Raw genomic sequence first — 15,617 nt, forward strand, 5'->3', positions numbered from 1 at the left:
TCGGTGGGTCTCAGGGCCCATTTGGGTCTCTGAGCAGGGCTGAGGTGAGGGGGTCAGGGCTGGTTGTCTTGGGTGCCAAGCCACAAGCAAGTAAGTCAGGGGCTGATGGCTCCCACTGCTTTTTCCCCCTCAAGACTCCTTGGAAAAGCATCGACGATTCAGGGGATGCTGCAGATGCCTGGGCTTTGTGGGGTTGCTGTCAGTCCCTTCCCATCTCTTGGAATATTCTGCCTGGAGCACTTGGGCTCCCAGCCTGGGAGTCCAGGGGGAGAGGGCAGGCTACCCTGCCATTTGTAACAAGTGACAATGGGCTCTGAGACATGTTCCCTAGGTAGTAAGGGTCTATTTCAGAAGAGGGATTTGTAGTGGGAGTATCCTTCCTGTGTCGTCCCTGCGCTAGGAAATACCAGGGATCAAAGTCTTAATTCCTTTCTGTAGGATGAGGGAGTTTGAGTATCAGTAATGTTCTTTGGGGTTCTTGTTAACACAGGTGGGGTGGAGATGGAGCTCACTGGCCTACCCTGTACCCTATCCAGTGCCCAGTCTTATTTCTGCTGGGTGCCCCATCCTTACCCATGGCTCAATGACCAGCTGTGTATGGATGTCTCTGCATACATTTCCTGATCCCTATTTACAGCTTCCTATTGGTATGTCATCCTGTGCCTCAAACTCAACCTTTGCCTGAATTTTACTCTATTCTCGCTTAACTTTCCCTATTGCCTTTCACCCAGTTACCTAAGTCAGAAACCTGGGAGTCAGTCTATACTTCTCCCTCTCCCTTAACGTCATGTCCAAATGATGATGAAACCGTGTAATTTTTACCCCTCAAAATTTCTCAGATATATATATATATATTTTTTTTTTCTTCTTTCTTTTCTTTTTTTTTTCTCTTCCCCCTACTGCTGCTGCTGTCTTGATTGATTCACACCCTCTTCAGTACAAGCCTGGTCTGTTGCCAGGGCCTCCTACCTGCTGCCTACCTGTTCTCCCTGCCTCTGGTGTCTTGCTCCACTCCAGCTCAACTTTGGGTCTGAGTGACCTGTCTAAAGTGCAACTCTGGTTATGCCATTCTCCTCTTAGAACCTTCTCTGCCTCCCAGTCACTGCCAGGGTCAAGTCCTGATGCCTTGCGAGGCCCCTTAACCCAGGTGTGTCAGGCCTTACCTCCCTCCCTGGCCCCTCTCTGCCACCACCCCTGCACACCTGGACTCCAGTCACATAAACCACTAATGTTGCCCCATACTCACCCTGCTCTTTCCTGCCTCCGTGTCTGCATGTACTGTTCCCTCTGCCTATTATGTCCTTTCCCCTTTGTGTGCTTATGTTCTACTTAACTATTCTACTTATCTACTTACCTATTCTACTCTGTTTGCAATCTTCTACTTATCACTGTAGACCCAGTTTGAATGTGGCCTCTTTCAGGAAGTCTGTGCTCTGGTATCTCTTATTCCCTCCTCCATCACACTTCCTACTACACTATGGTACATGCTGTCTCTACCACCAGCTTTGCTCTATCCTCAGCAACTCACATAGGACATGGTACACGATAGGGGTTCTGTAAATGATGAATGAGGTGATGTGTGTGGCTCTCATTTATTTGTAGGAGGGGAGAGGAGAACTGCTCTAGTGGCCCTCTGTCCTGGAAGGTTAGTGGCAGGGCCGCCTGGATGCCAACCTGACATTTCCATGTCTGTGGCAATACTATGTGGGAGACAGCTCTACCTGTTCAACCTGAGTCCCTGAGAGACTCAGGTGATGACTCAATAGGTAGAGCCTTCAGACATTGGAAAGCCTTAACTCTCAGAGGGGTATGAGAGATTTTTTAGTTTGTGGCCTTGAATTTCAGTGAGTTCATCTCCCTCTCCTGTCTCTTGCCGTCCCTTCTCATCCTGACCCACCCCAGCATCAGAGACCACAGTTTCCCATGCAGAGGTGCTGAAGCCAAGTGCATCCCATTGTTTCTGTGTTTGCCCTTGGAGCCCTTGCACTGTGGTTGAGACTCGGGAATTGAGTCTTTATTCACCTCCAGTTCAAGCCCAAGCCCTAGGGAGCAGGACGGGGAGAGGGCAAGTTTGCCATGAACTCTGTCCCCCCACCCCTCCATGTACACACATCTGCAGTACAGAATGGCAAATGGCAGCGTAGTCTTTTTTAGCATCTGCCCAACTTCAGACGGACGTGTGGCCTTTCTGGATCATCTGTCTCTGGGAGCAAGCATCTTCTGAAATGTACCATTCTACATTAGTTCCCTGGAGACTCTCCAGAATCAGAGCCACTGACCACTGATTATGTCTTATAGGTGTGACTTTTCCTGTTCCTAGTCTTCACCCTCAGTGTCTGACAACCCAGATCACAGTGTATGGTTACCGTTATCTCCCTATATGACAATTGGACAAGTAGATGAATCATGGATGGGAGGAGGTGGTGTAAGTAGGAGACTGGAGGCCTGGAGAAGACCTTGAACTTCTTGTGCCACCGTATACCCCATACTACCCTGTTTCCCCAAAAATAAGACCTAGCCGGACAATGAGCTCTAATGCGTCTTTTGGAGCAAAAATTAATATAAGACCCGGTCTTATTTTACTATAAGACTGGGTATAATATAATATATACCGGGTATAATATATACTGGGTATAATATAATATATACTTAAAATTAATATAAGACCCGGTATATATTATATTATACCCAGTCTTATAGTAAAATAAGACCGGGTCTTATATTAATTTTTGCTCCAAAAGACGCATTAGAGCTGATTGTCTGGCCAGGTCTTATTTTGCGGGAAACACTGTTCTTGCTTGCTGGCTCACCCGCCTCTCAATCTCAGTCTATCTCTCCATTCCCTCTCCCTTCTCCCTCTTCCTCTCCCCTTCCCTCTTCTTCCTCCCCACCTCACCCCACACACACTGGAAACAGGAATCAGGAGTGCAGCAAGATGCCAACTCTGATCAGAGAGGACAGCAGGCACGAGTCCAAATGGGTTTTTATTTTGTTGCTTAAGATCTCCTGGAAGGATGTTCCCTAACCTCTCTCACAGAATCTGGCAAAGCCTTAGGGTGCCAAGCCTTGGGTAAGGTTTCCAATTTACCCATTCCCATTTAATTTGAAACAGCAAACACATCTCCTTTGGCCTGACTCCATTCTTTCCTTCTGCACTGGAGGGCTGCTTTCCTCTGAAGTCCACTCTGCATTGAAAATTAATTAGCTTCCTGAAAGGTACATGATGAAGAGCTATGCCCTGGGGAAAAGCCATGCTATAGAGGCAGATATGGTAACCACTAGTTCAAGAACAAAGTGTGTCTTTCTTCCCATTATCAGACCTGAGACCTGAAAACTCACCTTTGTGCCTTCTGGGTGGTGGACACACATACACTGGTAGTGTGTAAACGCAGGAGGGCTCTGCCCCCTTCAGGAGTCTCCATCCCACCTGCAACCTTTGGGCTGATGCACCAGTCAGCAACAATTTGGAAACCTCCATTTCCCCACCCACCAACCCTCACCCTGGGGGCTTTGTGGGTGGGTCAAGAATGACATTTTTGCTCACAGTCTTCTAGGAGCTGTGGAAGATCTCATAGTCCCTTCAATTTCAATCTCTAAAGTGTGGCCCCCGGTCCCGCCATGCTTATCACATCTCAGGGCTCCTCTGGACTGTGTGTTGATCCAGTGCATCCCTCACATCCTGGGATGTCTAAGAGGGGTGTCTGAAGATGAGTTTGTGTGCACTGTGCTCCTCCGTGCACTGAGGGTATGTTTTCCTGGATTTCACCTCCTGAGAACATTTTCCTCACCCAGCATCCTTTGGGCAAATCCCTGGTGGGCAGGCACCTCTGACAGACAGAGGAAGAGCTGGCACACTTATTTTCACAGTGCTGCTGTCACTGCATCTCCTGCAGTACCACACTGTCGCTCCCTTAAAATATCCATGTCCTACAGGAAAAGGACAGATGAGGGCTTAAATTTAGCAACAGTGGGGAGGGAGGAGGGGGGCAATAGAGACTCTGGGATGTGGTAGAGCTGGCTTTGTCAGAAGAGTTAGGAACCCCAAGATGCCTGGGTGAGGGTTCTAATCCACAAGGTTAAAGGAATGTCTGTCTCAAATATCCAATCTCAAAGACCTGACTCAAATTTCTCAGGTTCTCATCCCGGCTCTGCAGCCCTCTCTCATCTGTCCATCAAATGTGGTCTTTTCCCCTTAAACACGTGCAGTTGGGATTATGCTGCCATCTCCTTATAGGCTGCAGCGTGGCTGGCTCATGTGGGGGGTGGAGAGAAGGCTGATAATGGACAAAAGCAACATTTGAGATTTTAAGATAGGCCTCTGAAGTGAGGGCAGTCTTCCTTCATTCCATGGTGCTATAGATAAGGAAAAGTGCAAAAGGCATGAAGCAGTGACAAAAGGGTAATACATCTTCCAGATGACAACTGGGCAAAGCCCCAGGGTACCAGGTGGACTTAAGTTGCTCATGCTACCTTGTCGCCTGAAAGTTTATCAGTCCCCTTACAGACCACTAGACCAAGGACCCTCTACCTCAGGTCTCTATTCTTGACATGGCATCATGTTGCTTTGAGGAAATCCTAGGGCACAGAAGGCCCCTCTTGCCAGGTGAGGTGGTAGGGAGCAGGATAGAGGAGAGCTTTGCTCTCAGCTCTGCCTCTGTTCAAATCCCAGCAACCGAGGGTTTAGTCTTGGTCTTTTAACTACTCTAAGCTTTTGTTTGTCACCTAAAAGGGGTGTGTGTGTGGGGGGGGGGAGAAATTGCTTACCCAAAGGGTTGTGAAGCTTAAGTAAAATAAGTGTTTCTGAAGTAATTCAGAATCAGCATATTGCATGTTAGTTATCATTTTCATTAATTATCGGGAGATGGACAAAACCATCCCTAGCTCCAGGGACAATGGGGGTCTTTAAAAAGCATGATGTTCTTGGGATGGCAGAATCCCTAGAGTTTCTTCCATCCAAAGCTCAGACAGCACAAGGTTGTGGTTTTCAACACATGCTTTGGAGTCAGATACACTTGGTTTTTTTTTTTTTTTTCACCTTGGCAGTTTACAGTAGCTTATTGTGGCTAAATGCCTATAGGAGAGTGACTATTTTTATGGTTACCAGGCTGTTTTAAATAGACACAGGGTTATTTTTTAATAGATAGGGGGCTTTTGCAACAGGAGCTGCTAGGGTCTTAGCAAGCAAGAGCTCACAGGCTTTTGGGTGCCAACTTCTGTGACTGACCTTGAGCTAGATGGTTTCTGCCCAGTTAGTGATTCCTGGATAGCTCTTCCTTTTCGATCTCAAATGAATTTTTGTGGCTTCTCATTTTGGCCTTTTATTTTTAAATTAACAGGTGAATGAATAACTTTTTGTACTTCTGTGGTTTCCAGCCAGGTTTTCAGAGCTAAGTTGCATTCCTGAGCATGTGTGTGTGAGTTCTGTGCAGGCCCAACTAGGTCATGCCTGGTCAGCCTCTTAACTATCCTTGTGGACTGTACGGGAATGAAGTGTGGAGCAGTCATTATCATTAGGTTTGCCCACAAGTTCCCAAGAGTTACCTCTAACCATCTCAAAGTGGCTCTAGAATTGTAACTTTTAAAATCCTTTGGTTAATAATGCAATTTTTGGCTATGAATTTGAATTTGGGAGACCCAGATTGTGACTTTAGCTACCAAGGAAGGTATATTTTTTTCCAGTGAAGAGATCAAAAGGAGTGGGGATCACTTATTATATAGGGAACATACCATTTTCTTAATATAAAGAAAAATTGAACTTACTGCAAACCCAAAGGCTGAAAAAGGCAACTGAAAAGGCCCATATCTGGAAGATTCTGACTCTAAGAATCATGTTTGCTCAAAGTCAAGGAAGAACTGCTTAAAAACAACAACAACAACTAAGCAACATAGAATTTGGTCTTACTCTTGGAATAGGAGAGGTGAAAATTCAAAGAAAAAAATAAAAGGCACTGCTCAAGCTTATAAACATTATTAGAACACTTAAGACAAATCAAACATGTAAACATGGTAAATCAAGTAATTAGATTTATAAGAGTTGCTTATGTTATAAGAAAGATTTTGTATATGAGGATTTTAAGTTTACCTTGTCAGACAATTGAAGTGCATGAGAAAAAATCAAATATATGAAGCATATAAATATGATCTAAAACAGTTATGGAAATGTTACGAACTCTGAAGATGAGACTAATTGTTTAGGAAATTTAAATTTGTTCAATTTGAGTTAAACATCAATCAAAGAATAAATGAAAGTAATTAAAAAAATTTATGAATAGATTGCAGGATTTGTAAGTTGAATATAAAAGCTTAAACAAAACCAGATTTTATACTTATAATTTTAATAAATTAAGTATTAATTTAAAACCCAGGTACCTGGAAATAGTCTTTTCCACACACATTAGACATTAAAAATATTCATAATGTTGGGGTGTTTGTAGAGCTTGTATCACGTTGTTGGATCAGAAAGAGTGATGGGATCTAAAGAAATCTGAGATGGGGAAGACATGGCTCAGAGAAGACTGGAGATACCAAAAGGGAGCTCTGGTCTAGGATACAACTGAACAGTGGCCCCTCAAAGCTACCGTGGAGTCCATGATAGAACAAATTGAAGGGGTTATGTTATTAAAGAATGAACTATGATAGATACGTGGAACTTATTTAATGGCATACTGTACTAGAAATCTAAAGAGCTGCAGAAGATTTAAAACCAATTCTTGTTATAATTTTTAAAAAGATTGTGAAATTATCAAAATGCACATGAATCAAGTTTTAATATATTGTATGATGGGTAGATGAGGCTGTCCATTGTACTATTTCTTTCTTTGAATTCTCAGGAATGGTTTGGCAGTGAAAGAACTCTGTAACATTAACAAATTCAACAAATGGTAAATACATGGGAAAAAAGGAAACAATTGAAGATTGAAGATTGGAAGATTGAAACAGCTATACCAACCTCTTGACTGAAAAACCCTTTCAGTGGAGTTTAATTTCATAGTCACTGGCATAGCCCGGACCCTAGTGACCAGAAGGGTGAACTGTTGTAGAGATTACCAGCTGTTCACCAAACTTTGGTCCAGATCATTGTGGGCGTACAGCTAAATTACATTTCCAAGCCTCCTCTTGCTATTACAATGGCCAAATGACTAAGCATTCGCCAATGGAACTTGAAGATTATGCCACATCAAAGCTCTTGATTGGAGAATCCACTGTCTCAGTGGAGTTTAATTTCATAGTCATGGGCATAAGCTGACACTGAAACAAATACGACCCCATTACTCCTTTTCTGTAGTTACTTCTGAGTCTCCACTATGGGCTTTGGCTGCTGTTACACGGTCTCTTATCTGCAAGTCTGAAATCCACAAAGCTCTGAAAACCAAAAAGTGTTTTTAATGTCTTGTACCAAAATTCATTTGGTGGCAAAATCTGCCCTGAACAGGTGAGGCTGCTTGTAGGCTTCATCTCAAAGCAAATATTCATGTATTTTATAGAAGAAATATTAATGTGCTCAATTCTAGGGTGCTGCCCCAAATCTGGCTGGGGAAGGTGTGTAATTCATATATACTGGTATGTAATACATATACTATATTACCTTATCAAAATCCCCAAAGTTCTGAATACTGAAACACACTTGTCCCCAAGAGTTTTAGATAAGGGACTGGGGACTTGAGGAAACGAGGGTCTGGATCATATAATGTTTAGTCTTAGATTCTGGAAACACTATTTTGCTTGGTGCCTCTGCCATTTTCAACACAGGATATCCAAGGCCACTATGTATGGCTGCTGCACCAAGCTGGAAAGAGTATGAGTCAGAGGATAGCACATATGGGGATTTCACAGGCCAGCCCTGGAAGTAGTGCTTATCCTTCTGCTCAGGTTCCATTAGCTAATGTCCAATCATTTGGCCACTGTAACAGCTGAGGAGGCTGAGAAATGTAGTTTAGCTCTGTACCCAGGAGGAATGAGGTTTAATAATCAACTGGGTCTTGATGACAGTCCATCTTTCTAGTATTTTTGGTGAAATATCTGTTTCACCTTTTCGCCCCACATAGATAATACATTCACCCCCTTCCCAAAGATACACTGAGGTCCTATCCAGGCATTTCTGGATGGTGTATACTATTCTCCAGGTGACTCCTCATGATTTAGTGACTTATGAGCTAAAAAGACATGTTAGTAACAAGATTTGCTATGACTGTATTAGAGTTCAACTTTTTTGTTTTTCAATTTGGGAATATTATAAGCAATGCTGCCATGGACACCCTTGCACAGGTGCAAGAGTTTCCCCAGGTAAGAGTGGATTGAGGTTCGGTCATGTACAACTTTACTACATAATGATAAACTGATTTCTGTTCAACAAATCACTTTATCTATCAATACATCAATTTATCTATCCTTGCTCCTTGCACCAAATAGCATGTTGTTTGTAAGTCTTGGTATCTGGTAAAGCAAATGCTCTCACCTGTTCTTCCTCATGACTACCTTAACTATTATTGACTCCTTGCTCTATCAAGTGAATTTTAGAATGAGTTTGTTTAATAAATTAAAAATTCTTATTGAGGATTAACAATCAATTTGGGGAATTTCCTATCTAAGAATACTCTCTATTTTGATTTTCTTTAATGCCTTCTAATAAACTTTTACGTTTCTCCATAAAACTATAGCAAATCTGTTGGAATTAACTCTGGCATTTTATATTTTTGTTGCTATTGTAATTGTTACCTTTTTAAAAATTATAGCTTGAGTTTTGCTAAAATATAAAAATAAAATTAATTTTTACTTATTGATTTATTTCCAAAACCTTATTAAAGTCTATTATTAATTCTACTAATTTATCTATATATTGTTTGGGAAGGTGGAAAGGGGAGAAGGAGTATGTAGACAATAACTCCCCTGTGAATAAGAAGTTTTTGTTTTTTGAATTCTTATAAGGTTGATTTCTTGAGTTCAGCTTCTCTCTTTGCCCAATCCTACTTTCTTTGCTCTCTCACAGATATTGATTCTGAAGGCACTTCCCTATAAACACTATATATGCAAATTTCTTTTCTTTTCTTTTCTTTTTTTTTTTTTGGCAGAGGCTCTATTCCAATTGATAATACAATTTTTTTTTAAAGATTTTTCCTTTTTTATTGGGGAAGGGGAACAGGACTTTATTGGGGAACAGTGTGTACTTCTGGGACTTTTTTCTAAGTCAAGTTGTCCTTTCAATCTTAGTTGTGGAGGGTGCCCTTCAGCTTCAAGTTGTTGTCCTTTCAGTCTTAGTTGGGGAGGGTGCAGCTCAGCTCCAGGTCCAGTTGTCATTGCTAGTTGCAGGGGGCGCAGCCCATCATCCCTTGCAGGACTCGAGGAATTGAACTGGCAACCTTGTGGTTGAGAGGACATGCTCCAACCAACTGAGCCATCCGGGAGCTCAGCAGCAGCTCAGCACAAGGTGCCATGTTCAATCTTAGTTGCAGGGGGCGGAGTCCACCATCCCTTGTGGGAGTCAAGGAATCGAACAGGCAACCTTGTGGTTGAGAGCCCACTGGCCCATGTGGGAATTGAACAAGCAGCCTTCAGAGTTAGGAGCACGGAGCTCCAACCACCTGAGCCACTGGGCAAGCCCTCTTTTTTTTTTAAATTAAAGTTTATTGGGGTGACAATTGTTAGTAAAGTTACATAGATTTCAGGTGTACAATTCTATATTACATCATCCATGTATCACATTGTGTGTTTACCACCCAGAATCAGTTCTCCTTCCATCACCATATATTTGATGCCCTTTACCCTCATCTACGACCCCCCATCCCCCTTACCCTCTGGGAACTACTAAACTATTATCTGTGTCTATGAGTTTTTGTTTCTCATTTGTTTGTCTTGTTCTTTTGTTGTTTTTGGTTTACATACCACATATCAGTGAAATCATATGGGTCTCTACTTTTTCTGTCTGACTTATTTCACTTAGTATTATACTCTCAAGATCCATCCATGTTGTCATAAATGGTCCTATTTCATCTTTTCTTATTGCCGAATAGTATTCCATTGTGCATATATACCACAACTTCTTTATCCATTCATCTATCGAAGGACATTTTGGTTGTTTCCATGTCTTGGCCACTGTAAATAAAGCTGCAATGAACATTGGAGCACACGTGTCTTTATGCATAAATGTTTTCAGATTTTTTGGGTAGATACCCAGGAGAGGGATTGCTGGGTCATATGGTAATTCTATTTGTAATTTGTTGAGGAACCTCCACACTGCCTTCCATAAGGGCTGCACCAGTCTGCATTCCCACCAACAGTGTATGAGGGTTCCTTTTTCTCCACAGCTTCTCCAACACTTGTTACTGTTTGTCTTGTTGATGATAGCCATTCTGACTGGGGTGAGGTGATATCTCATTGTTGTTTTTATTTGCATTTCTCTGATGATTAGTGATGTTGAGCATTTTTTCACATGTCTATTTGCCATTTGTATATCCTCTTTGGAGAAATGTCTCTTCAGGTCCTCTGCCCATTTTTCAATTGGGTTGTTTGTTTTTCTGTTATTGAGTTGTATGAGTTCCTTGTATATTTTGGGTATTAGGCCCTTATTGGAGGCACTATTTGCAAAAATCTTCTCCCATTCAGTTGGTTGCCTCTTTATTTTGTCGATGTTTTCTTTTGCTGTGCAGAAGCTTTTAAGTTTGATATAGTCCCATTCATTTATTTAAGCTTTTACTTCCCTTGCCTTTGGAGTCAAGTTCATAAAATGCTCTTTGAATCCAAGGTCCATAAGTTTAGTACCTATGTTTTCTTCTATGCAGTTTATTGTTTCAGGTCTTATGCTTAAGTCTTTGATCCATTTTGAATTAATTATGGTACATGGTGACAGATAGCAGTCCAGTTTCATTCTTTTGCATTTGGCTTTCCAATTCTGCCAGCACCATTTATTGAAGAGGCTGTCTTTTCTCCATTGTATGTTTTTTGTCAAAAATTATCTGTCCATATTATGCATGCAAATTTCCAAGTAGAGTCTGCTTTCCAGAAAACACAACCTGTGACAAAAGAGTTATGTGAAGCAGTCTCATAATTAAAAACAAACACAAACTTCCTTTTTTATGATTATTTCTTTCTTGTTATTTTTTATTTTACCCCTTCTGCTCCCTTGACTAGGTTTGCCAGTAGTTTATTTTAATTTTTCAAAGAATCACATTTTTAATATAATTATTCACTTTGTTATTTACTAATCTTTAAAAAAATTGAAACACTTTATTTTTTTGAAGCAGTTTTAGAAAAATGAGCAGAAAGTATGGAGTTTACATATACCCTTTGACCCCCTCCCCTCAATTTCCCCCATTATTAACATCTTGCTTTAGAGTGGTACATTTGGTACAGTTGATGAATCAATATGGATACATTATTATTAACTAAAGTCCATAGTTTACATTACTGTTCACTCTTTGTGTTGTACATTGTGTGGGTTTTGACAAATGTATACTGACACGTAGCCACCATTATAGTATCATACAGAATAAATTCACTGTCTTAAAAGCCTCCTTGCCTAAAAATCTCTCACCAGATTTGGGAAATTTTCACCAATTATTTCTTGAAGAACTTTTTCAGCCCTGCCCTCTTTCTCTTCTCCTTCTGGGACTCTGATGGTACAAATATTAAATCTTTTGTTAGAGTCCCACAAGTCCCTGAGGCTCTGATCTTTTTTTTTTTCCAGTCTGTTTTTCCTCTGTTGTTCAGACTGGGTACTTTCTATTGGCCTACCTTCTAGTTCACTGATTTTTTTCCTCTGTCCTATCCATTCTACTTTTGAGCTCATCCACTGAGCTTTACACTTTATTGTATCTTTCAGTTTTAAAATTTCCATTTGATTCTTCATAGCTTCTATCTCTTTGCTGAAGCTCTCTGTATTTCCTGTTTCAACTGTGTTTTTAATTGCTTGTTGAAGTATTTTTATCATGTCTGCCTGAAAATAATTCTAATATCTCTGTTAACTTGGTGTTGGTATCTATTGATTGACAACCTTCATTCAGTTTGAGACCTTCCTGGTTCGTGGTATAAAGAGTAATTGTTTATTGAAACATGGACACTTTTGCATTATATTATAGACCCTGGATCTAATTTAAGCCTTCTATTTTAAGTGGCATTTTTTTTTTTAGAATTTTTTTTTTTTTTTTATTGAGGAAGGGGAACAGGACTTTATTGGGGGACAGTATGTACTTCCAGGACTTTTTCCAAGTCAAGTTGTTGTCCTTTCAATCTTAGTTGTGGAGGGTGCCGTTCACCTTCAAGTTGTTGTCCTTTCAGTCTTAGTTGTGGGGGGTGCAGCTCAGCTCCAGGTCCAGTTGCCATTTTCTAGTTGCAGGGGGCACAGCCCACCATCCCTTGCGGGAGTTGAGAAATTGAACTGGCAACCTTGTGGTTGAGAGCCCACTGGCCCATGTGGGAATCCAACTGGCAGCCTTCAGTTAGGAGCATGGAGCTCTAACCGCCTGAGCCACCGGGCTGGCCCTTAAGTGGCTTTTTAAAGACACCATTCCTACAAGGAAAGAAGGGGCACCACATCATTACTGCCACGTGGAGGTAAAAGTCCAGGTTCCTTATTTGGCCTCCATTGATCCCTGAGGGGCTGGGGGCTTGTTGCTGCTGGGCTGGGTAGGGGTGTTAATTTCAGCTCCCCACAGTCGTCTTCACTGACATTGCAGGGGATGGGGGGAGAGCCTCCTTACTAGACCTTGGGGATGAACTCCTTAATTCCCTGACACCACCCCAAGGTGAGTAATATACAGTCTCACACAGCCTCATGAGGGTGGAAGTCTAGGCTCCCCTCTAGGATTTTGCTGGTGTGGGGGTGTGAGTGTGGCCATAGTTTTTTATTTGGTGTTTGGCTGGAGCAGAGTAGTTATTACCGAGAAGTTTCTGTCTTTGTAGGCTATCCCCTTCCTGGTCTTTTGGCTAGAGAAAGAAGGCTTTTATTGGAGCTTTTTTTTTTTTTTGTTATTTTGTCCAGGTTGCTGACTTCTGTAGCATCCAGTTAGGGATATACGAGGCCAAAAGAAAGCCCATGGAACTTCCTACCAGGTTGTTTCTTGGGTCTTGCGGTCCCTAGCCAGTCTGCTTTCTTTTTCCTACCTTTCAGAATCTTATATTTGTTTTACATATAATGTCCAGAAGTTTTAGTTGTATTTAGTTATTTAGTGGGAGGAATAGAGCAAAGTATATCATCTCCATCTTCCCGAAAGCAGAAGTCTTCCCACAAAACAAACAAACACACACAAACACATTACTTATCTGTGTATGCTGTAGATATTTGGTAATAAATCCTGAAAAGGGATCAAAACTACTCTTTTGGGAAAATACTCCCAAATAAAAAATCCTTCTTTCCTTCCCTTCCTTCCTTCCTTCCTTCCTTCCTTCCTTCCTTCCTTCCTTCCTTCCTTCCTTCCTTCCTTCCTTCTTTCCTTCCTTCCAGGGGTGGAAGGAGAGGATCGAGGGGTTCCTGGTCAGATTTTTGGCAACGGTGAAATATTCTGAAACTTCCTTGGATTTCTAAAGATGGTAACATGTCGCTACAAGCAGGGGTAAAAGGAATTCATACTACAGTCCTTGTTGCAATCTGGGGGAATTCCCTGCTGTATGTCCAGGATGGAATCAAGTACTTTGTACCCAAATTTAGGTTGGAGGTGGTGGATCTACCTGAGTACAGCTAGATCTCCTTACTATGAAAACTTTTAAAGCAAATTGAGTTGTCCAGGTATACCTTGATGGGTCCAGCTTTGCAATTTTCTGCATCTCACTACACACATTTATTCCTTTGCAAAGTTGTGTCTGCCAATGATGGCTACTGAAGCTGAAAGGAGAATGGGTAATCATAACGAACGAAGACCTTCCAAATGTGCATGTGTGAAGCCTGTACCTTCAGTTGCAATTTCAAGAGCATGGACACTTCCAATACACTGCATCTTATGTTACCAAAAAAATTAAGCATCCAACCAGGTGGTTTCCCATTTCCAACTCCTCCCCTAACAATAAGGAATACAGAATTCAACACTTACAAAGAGATTTGTTGACTCAGTGGAGTTGTGAAAGAAATTACTTGCATCTAAATGAGGCAATAAAAACTGGGTGAAATTGTAACTTGTGAGTTGGTTATCATTATCAGTTGAAGGAATAGCCTTAGGGATCCATGATACAACAGACAGAAATCTAAAACAAGTTGAGAGTGTTCACGTGTGATTCACAGCATTACTTTGTAAATATGTACCTCCTCAGTCTTGTGTCTTGGTCTCAAATTTCTGACCTTTACTTGTGGTTCCAAATTTAACCCAGTAATCTTGATCCACCCATGTCAATAAATTTGCTTTTCCAGAGGTGTGTAAATGACTTTATCAGTTAAAATATTTAACGTTTAAGAGAATCTGATGTATTAGCATTCAATTTGGGAAATAAAGCTTTAGACTTGAGATTTTAAGAGGGTCAAGATAATTTGATAAATGTTTATAAATCTGATTTATTAGATTTACAAGATTGAATAAGAGTTTAGAAAGATTTTGCCTGATAGTTTTGTTTACTCTGTCAAGCATTTTAAAATGTTTTAAAATATGTACATTATTAAATGCTAGTTTAAAACATTTGAGGAAATTTAATTTTTAAAAAGGGAAAGTCCAGGATAATATATAAGACCAGGTACTCTGGAATCAGATTGTATAGGTCAGGGATCAGCAAACTGTGGCCTGCAGCTTGTCTTTGTATAGTCTGCAAGCTAAGAATGGTTTCGACATTTTTAAATGGTTGAAAAAAACCAAAAGAATACTTTAAGACATGTGAAAATGATATAAAATTCAAATTTCAGTGTCCATAAAAAGTTTTATTGGGACATAGCTATACTCACTGTATTGTCTATGACTGCTTTCATGCTACAACAGCAGAGTTGAGTTATGACAGAGACTGCATGCTTTCAGTTAGTCACTGCTGTCTCCAGGGAACCTCTTTTTGAAAGTATGCACTTCCCAGAGGGCATCCCTCCCTCCTTGGCATGGTTTAGTTTATTAGGTTCTAGGTATTTGCTTTACAATGGTAACCTGGGAATAGTAAACATGCAAGGGCTGAGATTTGTGTACCAGGGGAAAAGTGGTATGGGGTTAGTTAGGGTCTCTGACAGATGGTGAAAGGTAAGGAAAAGAAGAAATTTTGCACAGTCTTCAGGTCCGCTTTGCCATTCTGTTCCCCTGAGGTGTCAGAGCAGCTTCTCTACCTTCCCAGAAATAAGTTTACACAGCCATGCTCCTCTCACCCTGGGGCCTCCATCTTTTAAATCTGCAGTCAGCCTGAAAACAAGTCTGGCCCAGGGCGCCACCTGCTGTCTACCTGCCTCGTCTCCTGCACCCTTGCCTGGGTTGGAACTTTTGTCCTTTTGGCACTAACCCATTCTTGTTCATTTTCCAGCATCCTTGAGCACCTCCTATCCTTCTTCATGACTTCAGGACTCCCTTGGTCTTGGAGCCCTGTACGATTTCAGGGTTTCTTAGTGACCTGAAGGTTTGACACCGAGCCAATTCTGTGGCAGATGGTGGGGTCTGAGGCTTAATCCGTGATTAAAAGTCATTTCTTGCATCATGTCCATGCTTTCCCAGTTTGGAGCAGTGAGAATAAAG

The sequence above is a fragment of the Rhinolophus hipposideros genome (assembly GCF_964194185.1).
Source record: "Rhinolophus hipposideros genome assembly, chromosome: 9".
NCBI classification, from domain to species: Eukaryota; Metazoa; Chordata; class Mammalia; order Chiroptera; family Rhinolophidae; genus Rhinolophus; species Rhinolophus hipposideros.